General features: G+C 38.0%; 1 protein-coding gene across 3 annotated transcripts in view; it reads right to left on the reverse strand.

The window, feature by feature from the left end:
• The window catches only part of LOC145242427 (WD repeat-containing protein 25-like), a 357383-nt gene that overhangs the window by 320597 nt on the left and 23005 nt on the right, over positions 1-13781 (reverse strand). For 2 of the 3 annotated variants that reach the window (XM_080105483.1, XM_080105478.1), the window contains exon 1: positions 13690-13775. The exons of the other annotated variant lie outside the window; for it this stretch is intronic. The gene's annotated coding sequence lies outside the window, so the exon portion shown is untranslated. Of the gene's footprint in view, positions 1-13689; positions 13776-13781 lie in introns of those variants that run through there. 3 annotated transcript variants of the gene reach the window in all.

A 13781-nucleotide genomic window follows, 5' to 3' on the forward strand; every position in this document is an offset into this window, starting at 1 on the left:
AAACCTCAGTGCAGGTGGGGGTTGAGGTCTGTTAGAGATAAGCTCTAAGAGAAAAGAAAGAATAACTCCAGAAAGGTGGAAGGGGAATTTCTGATTTGATAAAAACGATTATCTTTTTTAGAGTTAGGTCCTTTTACTAGCTGGCATCGAGGCGTCCACATGGCTCTCACACCGCCTGGGGGGGGGGGGGCGAAAGACCCAGAAGAGCTCAGTTGAAAGGCTCTTGTTCTTAGCTGGGAAATTAATTAGAGGAGCTTAAGTTATACAACCTGCATCATGAAGCTCGGATCAAAGAACTCGACTTTAAACAAGTGTAGAACGATTTATGAATAATTATTTTGTTGGTTATATAAAAATGTCCCAGAGTTTTTCTTTCTTTCTCGATTGCCGGCCTGAATGAAGATGCAGTTTATTTCAGATATCCCCTGAAGCCAGATGATGAAAGAGATAGACTGGATCCAGCAAGAAGCCAGAGTGATGACCGAAATCGACAATGTTGTCACACGGATTTAGGTTCATGCACATTTCGCGTGCCCTGAGCAGCAGAAAGATATTTTCCAGTGACCAGTGAGAGTCTGCTCACCCTTGAGGGGTCCACCACTAGACAAGTAAGCTGGGTTGCATCTATGGTCCTGTGAGCTGGGAGTGACGAACACGGCCAGAAGTACATCACAAGTATGCTCCCGTGAACCAGGTTAGCGACGGATGCGGCCCGGCCCTCGGACAAGAGAGAGTGTTAGGGTTATATTATGGTCCGATGTGCATGAATGAGTAACCACAAACACATTTTTGAAGCGTCTGGAACTCAGTTTTCTTGAAAAAAAATATAGAAAAATATAAGGAAAAAGGAAAATGGCACAGAGAAATGTTAAAAAAAAAAAATCGGGGGAAAAAGAACTATTGGAAAAAAAACTTATTAAAAAGAAAAGAAAGACTGACATTGAATTTATCGGAAAGAAAAGAAAGATTGAAATTGAACTTTTAGGGCATAGCTAAAAACATTATAGCCAGCCATCAGAATGCATGAAAAAAGCTATGCCGCAAGGAACAAGGAAGACCATGAGAGACAGAGAAAAAGAGAGATGGAAAGAAACGAAGCAGACAATAAGAGAGGTAAGAGCAGATTTTTATTGGTTCCTATTGCTTCACTCAAATTTTTTTAGGTGCGGTTGTCAGTGTGGGTTTTCTTGATTATGTCTCTTGTAACGAAAGTTTTGTCTTAATATGCAAAGTATTGTTGATTTTCTTCCCCACCCCTCGAAGGAAATGTGTAAATGTGTACTTGTCTGAATCATGAATCTAAAAACAGTTGTATCCACAGGAATAGATATGGGGATATAGACAGAGGAAACGGGTTGATATGTCGCCATACGTACGCGCATATGTTGTCATTGTACAAGCGAGCGAGAGAGAGAGAATGGGGCAGAGAGATAGAAAAATGAGAAAAAGAAAAAGAGGCAAATCCCCTTAAAAGGATAGCAGTAAACAGATTTAGTAGACATAGAGGGGAGGAATGTGTTGAGGGGAGAAATGGTTAGAAAAGTCAACCCTTGAATCAGGCTTAACATGAAGGGGAATTTAGTGGCCGTGTGATTGAAAAAGAAAAAGAGAGAAACAGAGACTAGAAATGAATAAAGAAAAGAAATAAGCAGAATGGAGAGAGCGGTAGATAGATATGGCGAATGGGTTTAGAAACGAACGGGGTTGGAAAAAGAAAACAAGAAAATAGAGAAAGAAAAGAAAACATACAGAGAAAGAGAGCGACAGTTGACAGTTTTGGAAGAAAAAATATATGATTGTTTCGTGGTTTCTGAAATTGAATTGAGTTAGGGTAGAAAAACGAAATGTGTGATTTTGTTTGTATATTTTAAATCATAGTTTGTCGGCATGGACTGCAAGGAGATAGTGAGAAATAAGGAATTTCACAAAGTTACCGATTGATTGGGAAAATGCTGCGAGGCAGCCGAAGAGAAGTGTCCCAAATGTGATGCAAACCCCAGGGAAGGTGTATGAAAAAGTGCTGAATGCACGGTGTGTAATACATGGAGTTTGACGGTAGATTTAATGAGACACTGGGTGTGTCTATGTGAGATGCCATGGAAAAGGCATGTGAGAATACGAATATCATAGATATGTGATCTCTCCGCCCGGTCCGCATTGACAGACACTGTGCACCTGTTATATAGGGGTTTCATTATTATTATTGTTCTTGTTGTTATTAATTGTTGTTATTGTTCTTTGTTAAAAGTGAGTCTTATTAAGAGAGAGTCTTATTACAAGTGATGTCGTGTAGAGGGATGTTGTAAAGAGATATTGTTCGTTCCGTGTTCGTGTTATGAAGAATGTTGTTGTTTCTGTTATGAAGAGATTGTTGTAAGAGATATTAGGGAGAGTTTTATTAAGAGTTGCATCTTAGAGAGAGATAGAGTTTGTTGTTGACTTAGAGAGATGTTGAGAGAGGGATGTTGTTCATGTTATAAAGATTCATATATATTAAAAAATGTTCATTACTTAGATGTGTTGAAGCTCTTGAGTGTCGAGACATTGTGTTGAGACTTTGTGTAGACAGTCTTAGCTTTCATATTGTGTATGTAAAGACATTTTATAACACAGATATATAGACATATAATAACAATTTTCACTTTACCTTTCGGTAGAATCACAAGACAAAGACGACGTCTATACAAACACATGATAGGTTTATTTCTTCTCACGACTGGTCGTGGTTTTCATCATCAAGAATTCAAAGTTTCACATATTAAGTTTCAAAGTGACCGTCTCGCTTCTAGACGTTCGAATTCCAAACTGCAGACTATCGTCTGTCGTTCTCAAACTCCCCTCTGAGTTTCTCCCCCTGCTTCTGTCTGCTTAACTCTAAAGTTTTTCTATCTATATCTAGAACTTCCCATTTTCCATGACGTCATACACATGTTAAAACATGTCTCTTCTTTCATGTGTTCTCGACATGCGTGTCCAAAACTTTTCCTTCTTTTACAAATTCTCAGTAACCTATATTTCCAATATGTTAAAAACATGTTTATTAAATTATCTTGTAGCTGCATTCTTTCAATTGAATTTTCATAACAAAATTGACAGTGCACATTCTTTTCTTGAACTATTTTATCTCTATTCTAAACAATCGTTTGTTTTACATTCCATTTTCTAATTCTCACACGTAATCTATTTCTAAACCTAAATTACGAGGTTCGAATTTCGCCTATGCTATTTCATTTCCATTTTAACTAAATCTCTCTATTTTTATACTTACATGAAAAGGGGACAGCCCTTATCATGTAACACACCACTGATGAACGGGAAAACTCTTGAGAATAATGCACCATGAGATAGAAAGGTCAAATAAGTGAGAGAGAGAAAAAGACGCTCATGCCGAGATAACCTGAAGAATTTTGGGAAAAGGGAAACCAAAGAGGGATTGAGAGAAGTATACCGATCCTTAGAGAAATAGAAACCGGCGGTATCGATGCCGTTCTGATTTTGAAATGAATAGAAGCTCTCATAAGAATGAATTAAAGATGAAGTAATGATTTGCCTAAGATTAGTTGTAAGGCATTTAAACTGTTGAATAGAAAATCAGTTGGCCTGAGAGTTTTCATGAAATGTGAATAATATATTGTTGGAAGTGATGTTAAGGCATTTAAACTGTTGAATAGAAAATTATTTGGTCAGAGTTTTCACAGGATGTGAGGTGGTAAATTGGTTTGAAGTGGCATTAAAACATTTAGGCTGTCAAAGAAAAAATCATTTAGCCTGGGAATTTACATAAAAAAAAAAATGAAATCAATCGCATGGTAAATAGTTTTGAAGCATTTTAACTGTCAAGTAGAATGTCTTAAATAAACTAACGGTGCTGATAGTATTCTGTTTTTAAAAAATTAAATATGCAGTCGTTGAGAAGGCTTTGAAATTGTGAAAGTATGAAATATCATTGGGAAATGTGCCTCTATGCCAAGAGGTATGCATGAGTTGAGGACGTGAGTTCTTTCCCTTCGTGTAAAGGATTGAGAGAGATGCGTCTGAAGAAAAGAAAAAAACTTCGAGGTTTATGATGTTATGAATAAAGATATTGCATTCTTGGTTTTTAGATATTTTTGTAATCAAGCACTGTACTGGAGTAGAGCTAATAATTTTTATGTGCCCAACATGTCGCTCAGATTTAAAACCGACAGTATTGATGGTAAATTTGAATTTTTGTATAGCTGAAGAATGGATTGCTATTGAGCAAGTAGAGATAAATAAATAGAGGCGTAAATGTGACTTGACTGTGCCACGTTTGGTTAGAGTTATTTCAGTCACCAGGATACCACATATACCTCGTTTTCATTTTGTTGGTTTCAGATAATCATGTGAGAATTAAGTGAGATTTTTTTCAAGATAGTGATTTGAAGGGGGGCAATTAGACCCATGGATGAACAATGAATTAGTCATGCGGAGATGCAGTGTTTGAAAGAAGACACCAGAAATGAATAGAGATCTCTGTTTGAGTGTGTGAATTATGAGATGAAAGATCTTATTACAATCACTGGCTCAATGCACTGGAAAATGTGCATGTGGGTAGTGTACCTGGAAACTTCTGTCGATCTTGTAGGTTAGAGAATTAATTGTATTGGGAATTCTGTATTGTATTTAGGAATTCTGACTGAAAAGAAATAGTTTAGTTGAGGACTAACTAAATTTGGAAAAGAAGAGAAATATCAGAAAAATGGATATGTGGAAAGGACCTTTCTTTTACTCAATGTAGTGTGAGAGAAATCTGGAGATTGTTTTTTTTTTAATTAGCAGATAGCTGGATAAAAATGTGGGAGTCAATAATGAAAGAATTCCCTAGTTTTAAATGTAGGAAGAAATCAGGTAACCACAAACCACTGACAACTGACAAACAGCACACCTGAGCGGACTGGGGATACCAATGAGTGCCCTCTACCAAAACCTGGATAGCGTGCATGAGCTGCAATCATCGACAAAACCCAAGGTTACAAGCAGGGACCCCAAAGTCAGTCCCTAAGCCATTATTAAAAAAGAAAAAGAATGAAAAAAACAAATATGAAAAGTGCAAATATTTTTCTGATTGTTTATGATTTGTGGGAAAGAGAAAATGAGCAAGTAGTTTAAAGGGTATATGAGCCCTCCTTTGATAGTGAACTGAACATGGTTAGCTTTTCACGGTTGCATGCACATAGGTCAAGTCATAGAGAAGTACCGAAAATGAAAAAAAATGAAAAAAGGAACATATGTTTTGCATGCACATGGCCAGTTGTAGAGAAAAACTGAAAATAAAGGGGAAACAAGAAACTGTTTTGCATGTACATAATTTAGTCACCTCAATAGGACTAGTAAAGTGAAAAAAAAAAGGGAGTTTATCAATTGAAATGCATGTGTAGGCGAATATAAAAATCCATGACTCATGAGCTGTGGAAGCTTATAATATCATGGGTGCATGTTTAGTTATTGAATGAGTGCCATTTTCTCTGATGATAAGAACTATGAACTACATACAAGTATTTATGCATGCATACATACTACATTATAATATATACAGCAGTACAACCAGAACCATTGGACCAGAACATTTTTGCATGCTAAATGGACAATTTTTGTCAGTTGCTTTTTATTGACTGATTGTAGAATTACTAGTTTCGGGTCGGGCTTCTGGTGCATGTCGCATATATGCCAATTATGACTAATTGACAAGTGAAAGGAAGGGGTGGATATGACGAGATCCCTGGCAACACCAGATGATCTTGCTTTTCAAATAGAGGAAGAGAAGATGGGAGAGTATGAGGTATGGTTAGGGGGGGGGCATGCTGACACTTGGTCAAGGAAAAACAGATGTTTATGAGATTCCTGTCCCCAGGGAAGAAATAGTAAATATTTTAATGAAAAAAATATATAAAAAAATATGATAATAGATAATAGTTGTTCTTAAGCGGTTTTAATTTCCATTTTGTACTTATGTAGCGATAGGAAGAGGCCAAAATGTCCAGAATAAATAAAATATTTCAATGGGAAATAGTTATCGCTTATCACATCAGTGCCGGGGTGGGGTTTTTAAGAAAAAGACAAATGAGAATTGTTCCTATATCACAGCTGTTATATACCTATCAACAACGGAAAGGTTGTTTTTAAAATCTCTGTTGAGCGAGATGAAGAATGGGGGTCAAGAGTAGGGGTCACCGCCAGGCATTGTTCGACCTGGGGTGACTAATCATGCCTAATTGGTAATAAGTAAAAACCTCAGTGCAGGCGGGGGTTGAGGTCTGGTAGAGATAAGCTCTAAGAGAAAAGAAAGAATAACTCCAGAAAGGTGGAAGGGGAATTTCTGATTTGATAAAAACGATTGTCTTTTTTTAGAATTTTACTAACTGGCATCGAGGCGTCCACATCGCTCTCACCCCACCTGGGGGGGGGGCGAAACACCCATAAGAGCTAAGTTGAAAGGCTCTTGTTCTTAGCTGGGAAATTAATTAGAGGAGCTTAAGTTATACAACCTGCATCATGAAGCTCGGATCAAAGAACTCGACTTTAAACAAGTGTAGAACGATTTATGAATAATTATTTTGTTGGTTATATAAAAATGTCCCAGAGTTTTTCTTTCTTTCTCGATTGTGCGAGCCTGAATGAAGATGCAGTTTATTTCAGATATCCCCTGAAGCCAGATGATGAAAGAGATAGACTGGATCCAGCATAAAGCCAGAGTGACGACTGAAATCGACAATGTTGCCACACGGATTTAGGGTCATGCACATTTTGCGTGCCCTGAGCAGCAGAAAGATATTTTCCAGTGACCAGTGAGAGTCTGCTCACCCTTGAGGGGTCCACCACTAGACAAGTAAGAATGTAGCCCTGCTGGGTTGCATCTATGGTCCTGTGAGCTGGGAGTGACGAACACGGTCAGAAGTACATCACAAGTATGCTCCCGTGAACCAGGTTAGCGACGGATGCGGCCCGCCCCTTGGACAAGAGAGGGTGTTAGGGTTATCCATTCACATTTCAAGCTATATTAATTGTCATATACATATGCACACACAAACGTACGCGCCCACGTCAAACACATACATATATTCACGTTCGTGTACATACACTCGCATTCACGTGTATATACACACACGCTAACCTACACACATGTACTCACACACGCGCACACAAGGACGACGTCACTTCCTTTCAATGGAAATCCATACATGCGCAAAAGACCAGCGGAAATACCTATAAAAGAAAGAGCAACAAGCGGCTCCCCCTTTTCGGCCCAGCTTTCGAGCTGTTCGGTCTACGGACTGACTGCATACCTCACGCCATTTGCTACTATGTGGGGCAAAAAGCTAACAGACCGTACGTATACATTCACACTCTTTCTCTCTCTATCTACTACTGGTCCCTGAGAACACCTTCGCGTAGCTGACTGCTAACTGATGTCAACCCACTATCTTTTTCTTTGTCTACACACTGGACTATCGTTCCCATTTTCCACTACATCACTCACTTCTCTTCCAATGCGCGAACAAACGATAGTGACCCGCGCGGACATGAACACATGTTTATCTAAAACATTCATTCTTTCAACAGTAAATAACAACGGTTATCTTATCCATCAATTGAGTTTTTGTTTCCTTCAATTCCATTCGTTTCATTATTTCTTTTGTAACGGGATTAGTATTTATATATACTAGTCCCCTACAATGTGTTGGTGCTCAATTTACATAAAATTCTTCATATCTTGGAAACTACCCTTTTGCTGGAATTTTAAATGTTATTTTCGTTTTCAACATCCTCTGGCCATAAAGTGGGTAATCATTATACGTTAAATTTTTTATAGAAATGTGATCCCCTACTTTCTTTAAACTAACATTTCGTTTTCAACATCCTCAAAAACTTATAAATGTCTTAATTTTCCCAGTTTTTTTTTTCTAGAGCGTGGAAAGTCGATTGTCTGCCCCTTGCTGAACTTATATTCCAAACATTCCCAATAGATGTCGCTAGCAGTGTATCATTCAAAAACAAGATGGCATGAAGTTTTTCTTCGATAAAATGTCTCATAATATTTGATTTTCTTAAATAAAAAAAAAGTACTTGATTGATTTACGTAATTTTTGGAATATGACATTTTCATGCAGTGACAAGTACGTACATTATAAAGATTTTTTCAGATTTTTATTGTAAAAAAGATTTGTTGTGGCCTGTTTATAGACTTGAACCGAAGAAATTGACGAATCATATATTTTTTTTAAAGGAAATACAACAGAGGAAGGGTAAAGAATGGTGTCTGGGTTTTTGGAGCCGTCGAACGTGGCTCCAACCTGTGCAACATCACAAGAGTTGATAGCAGAGATAGAGACACCTTATTTCCTCGATTTTACCAGGGACGCAAATTTTATCGGATGGATGAGCGGCCTATGGTGTGGACCAATTTGATCATGGGAAATACGAACATGATGAAATAATTCATGAAAAACACACCGTTGATCCCCATGATCCCTCAATACATACCCAAACAATGGAAGGGTTATGGTTTCATTGCAAAAAAAAAAAGTGAGGAAAGGTGAAAAGACAACATTTGATACACACATAATAGAATTCATGTGGCGAAAAAGGGAAAAGGGGGAAGTCTTTCCCCGTATAAATAAAATGCATCCGTGAACAATATGTGTTTTTGTAAAAAAAAAAAAAAAAAAAAAAATTGTTTTTGTAAAAAAAAAATTGCTTTGTAAAAAAAGAAAAAAAAAAATTAAATTGTTAGGTGAAAGTACAGAATACTTGCAAAACACCCCCACCAATTCTGCAAAAGTACCAGAATAATTCTGTTCGTATGTTTAAAATTTTTTAAATTATAAAAAGTTCTATTTCTATATGTTTATCTCTTCTCTTCTCTTCTTCTCTTCTCTATCTCTTCTTCTCTATCTTCTCTATATATCTTCTTCTTTTTTTTTTTTTTTTTTTTTTTTTTACAAAGGCATCACCACATTATCAAGGCCCAGAGGCCACTCAAGGATAAGGGTTAAAGAGTGTACAGTAGAAATTGGTCAATATAGTAATCATTAGTAATGAAAATTTGGTAAATTTAATAACTTATATGGAACGGCTCATCAAGAACTTATTTACTTTAGACTTGAACACAACCATATTGTAGTCAGCCGGAAAGCAGGAAAACGGAAGACAATTCCACAGGCGTGCAGTTCTAAGAAAGAAGCTTTGTTCATGGAATCTACGTTTAGGTTTAGGCACAGATAAAGAGTGGGGGAAATTATTGATAGTGTTTACAGCTAGACGAGTGTTTCTTGTGAAAGTTTGGCGAGGGGGGACCAAAGATTGAAGCTCAGTTGAACACTTTCCATGAAAATAACGATACATCAGAGACAAACTCGCAACATCTCTTCTGTGAGATAGAGGTTGCAAGGAGGAGAAAAGGACATCTCCTACGAGGCTACGAAGTCTATTTTGAACTCTATCAAGGCAGGACAAGTCCTTTCTAGCAGCTCCTGCCCAGATGTGGCAACAGTATTCCATCCTTGGACGTACCTGGCTCTTATATAGGTAGAGAATAGCATCAGCAGTGAGATATCTACTGGATCGATAGAAAGATCCCACCATTTTTCCAGCGGCCTTGGCAACAGATTTGATATACGTGTTCCATTTAAGATCAGGAGTAATGGTCAAGCCCAGAAGCTTGTCAAAACTTGAGGCCTCCTGAAGACGAGAGCCATTCATTTCAATTGATGACAAATGTGGATTAGAATGTTGATGATGTAAAGAGAGAAGCTTGGTTTTAGATGCATTAAAAGTAACCAGCCACTCCTTTCCCCATTGTACTACGTGCTCAAGATCAGAGGAGAGAGAATTGGAGAGAACTTGGTCGTTTACTGTCTTAGATGTGGTACCATAAATGGTAGTGTCGTCAGCATAAATGTCTACAAATGATGTAAGGATATGATTTGGAAGATCATTAATGTAGATCAGGAAAAGAGTTGGGCCCAGGATGGATCCCTGAGGGACACCGGCATTAATACTGTGAGCTTCTGATTTTTGCCCCTCAACTACTACTCTTATGAACCTATCAGAAAGAAATGATTTAATAATTGAGAAGACTTTTCCAGCTATACCATAGCTAGCGATCTTATGAAGTAAACCTTTATGCCATACCCTATCAAAGGCTTTAGATATGTCAAGAGCAATTGCTCTAGAAAGATTGCCACCGTCGAGAGATTTGCTAATCCTATGCGATATAACTGTAATGACATCTGCTGTAGATCTAGCAGAACGGAAACCATATTGAGTGTCACTAAGAAGGTTATTTTTGTTGAGATGTTTGATTACTTCTGTATTTAACACAGATTCTAGCAACTTACTCATGACGCACAGGAGACTTATTGGCCTGTACTGAGAGGGGGATGAGCGATCACCTGAATTCTTAAATACAGGGCATACTGATGAGGTTTTCCAGGGAGATGGGAAACTATTCTCCTTAAGACAACGTTTAAACAGTTTTGTAAGTATGGGCGCTAATTCAGGTTGAAGTTTTTTGAGTACTATAATTGGAATACCATCAGGGCCAGTTGCTTTACTCGAATCAAGGTTTTTGATTAGCTTCGCAACATCACGTACAGATATACGTATATCACATAGCGTGTTTTCTGATACAGGAGGAAATATTGGGGGTTGGCGGTCTTGGTCGCAAAGGGTAGAATTTGCTGCAAAGTTCTTGACAAAGAGTTTGGCTTTGTCTGATGCTGACGAGATTACCTCAGGTCCATTGATAATAGTTGGGATGGAGCACACGCTTCTGTTCAGGATTCTGTTTGCTATTTGCCAAAACTGGTGGGAACCAAGCCGCTGCTCAGCTACTTTGGACTTAACAGATTGAGCATACAACTCTCTTGCGTTCCTTATTACTTTCTTACAATGGTTGCTGGCAGTCCTGAAAACGGCTTTAGTTTCCATACATCTATTACGTTTGAAGCAGTGGAAAAAGTGATTTCTGTGCGCAATGGCAGCAGCACATTCTGGAGAGAACCATGGCTGGCTGTTAGGTTTTTTCTGAAACTTTTTAGATGGTATGAAATGGTCAATACCTACAATTAACCATTCAGTTAGGTCTAATACTATAGAGGACACATCCTTTTTAAACATGGAATGCAGAGGTAGATCAGATATAAATGTACGGAAGCTATCCCAGTCAGCCTTAGTGTATCGATATACTGTACGATGAAGAGGTACATCTGGGGACTTATTACATTTCATTTTTATCTTAATTGATACAACAGAGTGGTCGGAAGATCCAAGAGGCGACAGAACAGAAACTGAACATAGTTCAGGGCAAGTTGTGAGAAAAAGGTCTAGTAGGCTCGCATACTGGCCATCATTATCGGGCACACGGGTAGGTTCCTGAACAATCTGAGTGAGGTCATAGGCAATGGAGAAATCATGACAGAACCTCCCCTCATCATCGGTCTTGTTTGAGTGGGTCAACCATTCAACGTTGTGAACATTGAAGTCTCCACATACGTGAATGTTAGCTGAAGGATAAGTAGAAAGGACTTGGTCAATTTTCTCAGATATGCTTTGAAAGATAGTAACTCCACTGTTGTGGGGGCGATAGAGAGTAAATATAAATGCAGTAGTGTGAGCTAAAGCAACCCGGAAGCACATATAGGGTAAGTTAGGATCTTCCCTGGAGATGTCCCTCCCACATGGAAAGCTATCTTTAATATAGGCACATATTCCATGCCCATGGCGATCTTGGGGGTCAGATTTAGAAGTTAAGTTAGAGTATCCTGAAATTGCAAACTCATCTAGGGAAATAGCCTGTCCAATGCCAGTTTCACTTAAAAATAAAAGGTCTGGTTTAGTCTCCTGTAATTGGGTTTCAACCTCTGGAAGGTTAGAACGAAGACCCCTGATGTTGGAGAAGGAGACATGGTAGTAGGGGTCTACGTTGGAAGTTGGGGAACCGGGTTTAATCGTGTATTTTTTCTTGAAACTTGTCATGATGAAATTTTGGAATTTGTGGACTAGGTCGACAGATTTACTTAGAGCAGGACAGAGAGGGGAAATTAAGAGAGAAAAAGAAACGAAGAATTTTTTATTTTTTTTTATTTGTAGTTAATGATAAGGTAAAGCCGTAACAATTACCCACTAGTATGGCATCGAGAGGCCCCACCAGAAGCTACTGCATGGTCCAGAATCCATTCACCAAATGGCAATACAGCAGCCCCAGTACTTTGCACCTGCTGATAGGACAGCCTCCTTAGTGGTTAATCCAAGGTTCGGGTCCCTGACTATCAGGCGGATAACGTCAGCCCAGACAAAACGTTTACCTCCAGCACCCTTACTAGTGACATGGCTACAAGGATAGACATAGAAACAGAAAATTTCCGCCATCTCAGCCAACTGTTCGCAAAAATACTGCCAACCTAGAAAACAGCTTTTTCTTCTCCCTTTGTCCGAAAAATCACTCATTTAAAAAAATGAGGACTGAGGGACAAATAAGAAGAAGCGAGAGTAACAGGAGCTGCCGATAACGCATCCACAATGCGTTTTCTACTCTCCATTAAAAAAACAAAAAAAACAAAAAAAAAACTATTAAGTATTGTACTTAATAAAAGTCCAACGGACGTGTTTAAGGGAAAGTATGGTGATAGATTCCCCTCACACGAACTAAAAATGAGTATAATTCGTAATTTTTGCTATCAACTCGGTGGATAAATAAACATATGTACGAGGAAAAAAAAAAGAAAAAAAAAGGCTAGCATTTAATAAAACAGAAATACACAAATTAAATACTGAAATAAAATGGAGTTGTTAATATTTTAAATCTAATCTTCTCTATTCTTCTTCTCTTCTCTTCTCTATATTCTTCTCTATATCTCTTCTTCTCTTCTTCTCTTCTCTTCTTCTCTTCTATCTATCTATATATCTATATCTATTCTATCTATCTATTCTATCTATCTATCTATCTTCTATATATATATATATATATATATATATATATAAATAAAATGAACTCATTTTTTCCCCTCCGACTTCGACCTTTATAGGACTGCACCTGCTTACATTTGGTGCAGCCGTATCGGTCACAATCTGAATCACGACATCTGCCGTATGTTATAGGCTTATTACATATCCAGAACCTCGCTGCTCGGAGTTTCCTATATTCTGTCTGGTGAGAGTCCACTGTAAAAATCGGTTATATTTAATGGAGGTAGTAAAGTAAACTCTCTCTACAAAATTCATCCTTCCACCGCGACTCACTTACACCGTTCCTGACCGTTCACAGGAGACATTAAAAACCGAACACCGGTTAGAATTTATCTAAAAACTGGACTGGACTTACGCTGAAACGAAGCACGCTTACTTTGCCATAGGTTAGCATAAAACATAAACACAAATTATAAAGCATTTATTTTATTACCATTAGTTTTAAACAGAACACAATCCGTTACCTGGAATTGAATTCACAATTACATTACTTCGATTTCGTTATAACCCGCGTGTGAAAACCTGAACTGACATTTACGTGAGACGCACCAACTTCGATTTCGTTATAACCCGCGTGTGAAAACCTGAACTGACATTTACGTGAGACGCACCAAACTTAATTACACAAACAAAACTTCCGTTTGGATCTTTTCTTTCCTTTCCTTCCTTCTTTCTTTCTTTCTTTCTTTCTTTCTTTCTTACCTTACGTTGTCTTTTTCGCTATTTGGGTGACGGTGGTGGGGTTTCTTCCCTATGTTTCTCTTTCTTTCCATAAACATAAACACAAACTAAAC

This window comes from Euprymna scolopes, chromosome 21 (assembly GCF_053919585.1).
Source record: "Euprymna scolopes isolate OS-2025 chromosome 21, ASM5391958v1, whole genome shotgun sequence".
In the NCBI taxonomy this organism is placed as follows: domain Eukaryota; kingdom Metazoa; phylum Mollusca; class Cephalopoda; order Sepiida; family Sepiolidae; genus Euprymna; species Euprymna scolopes.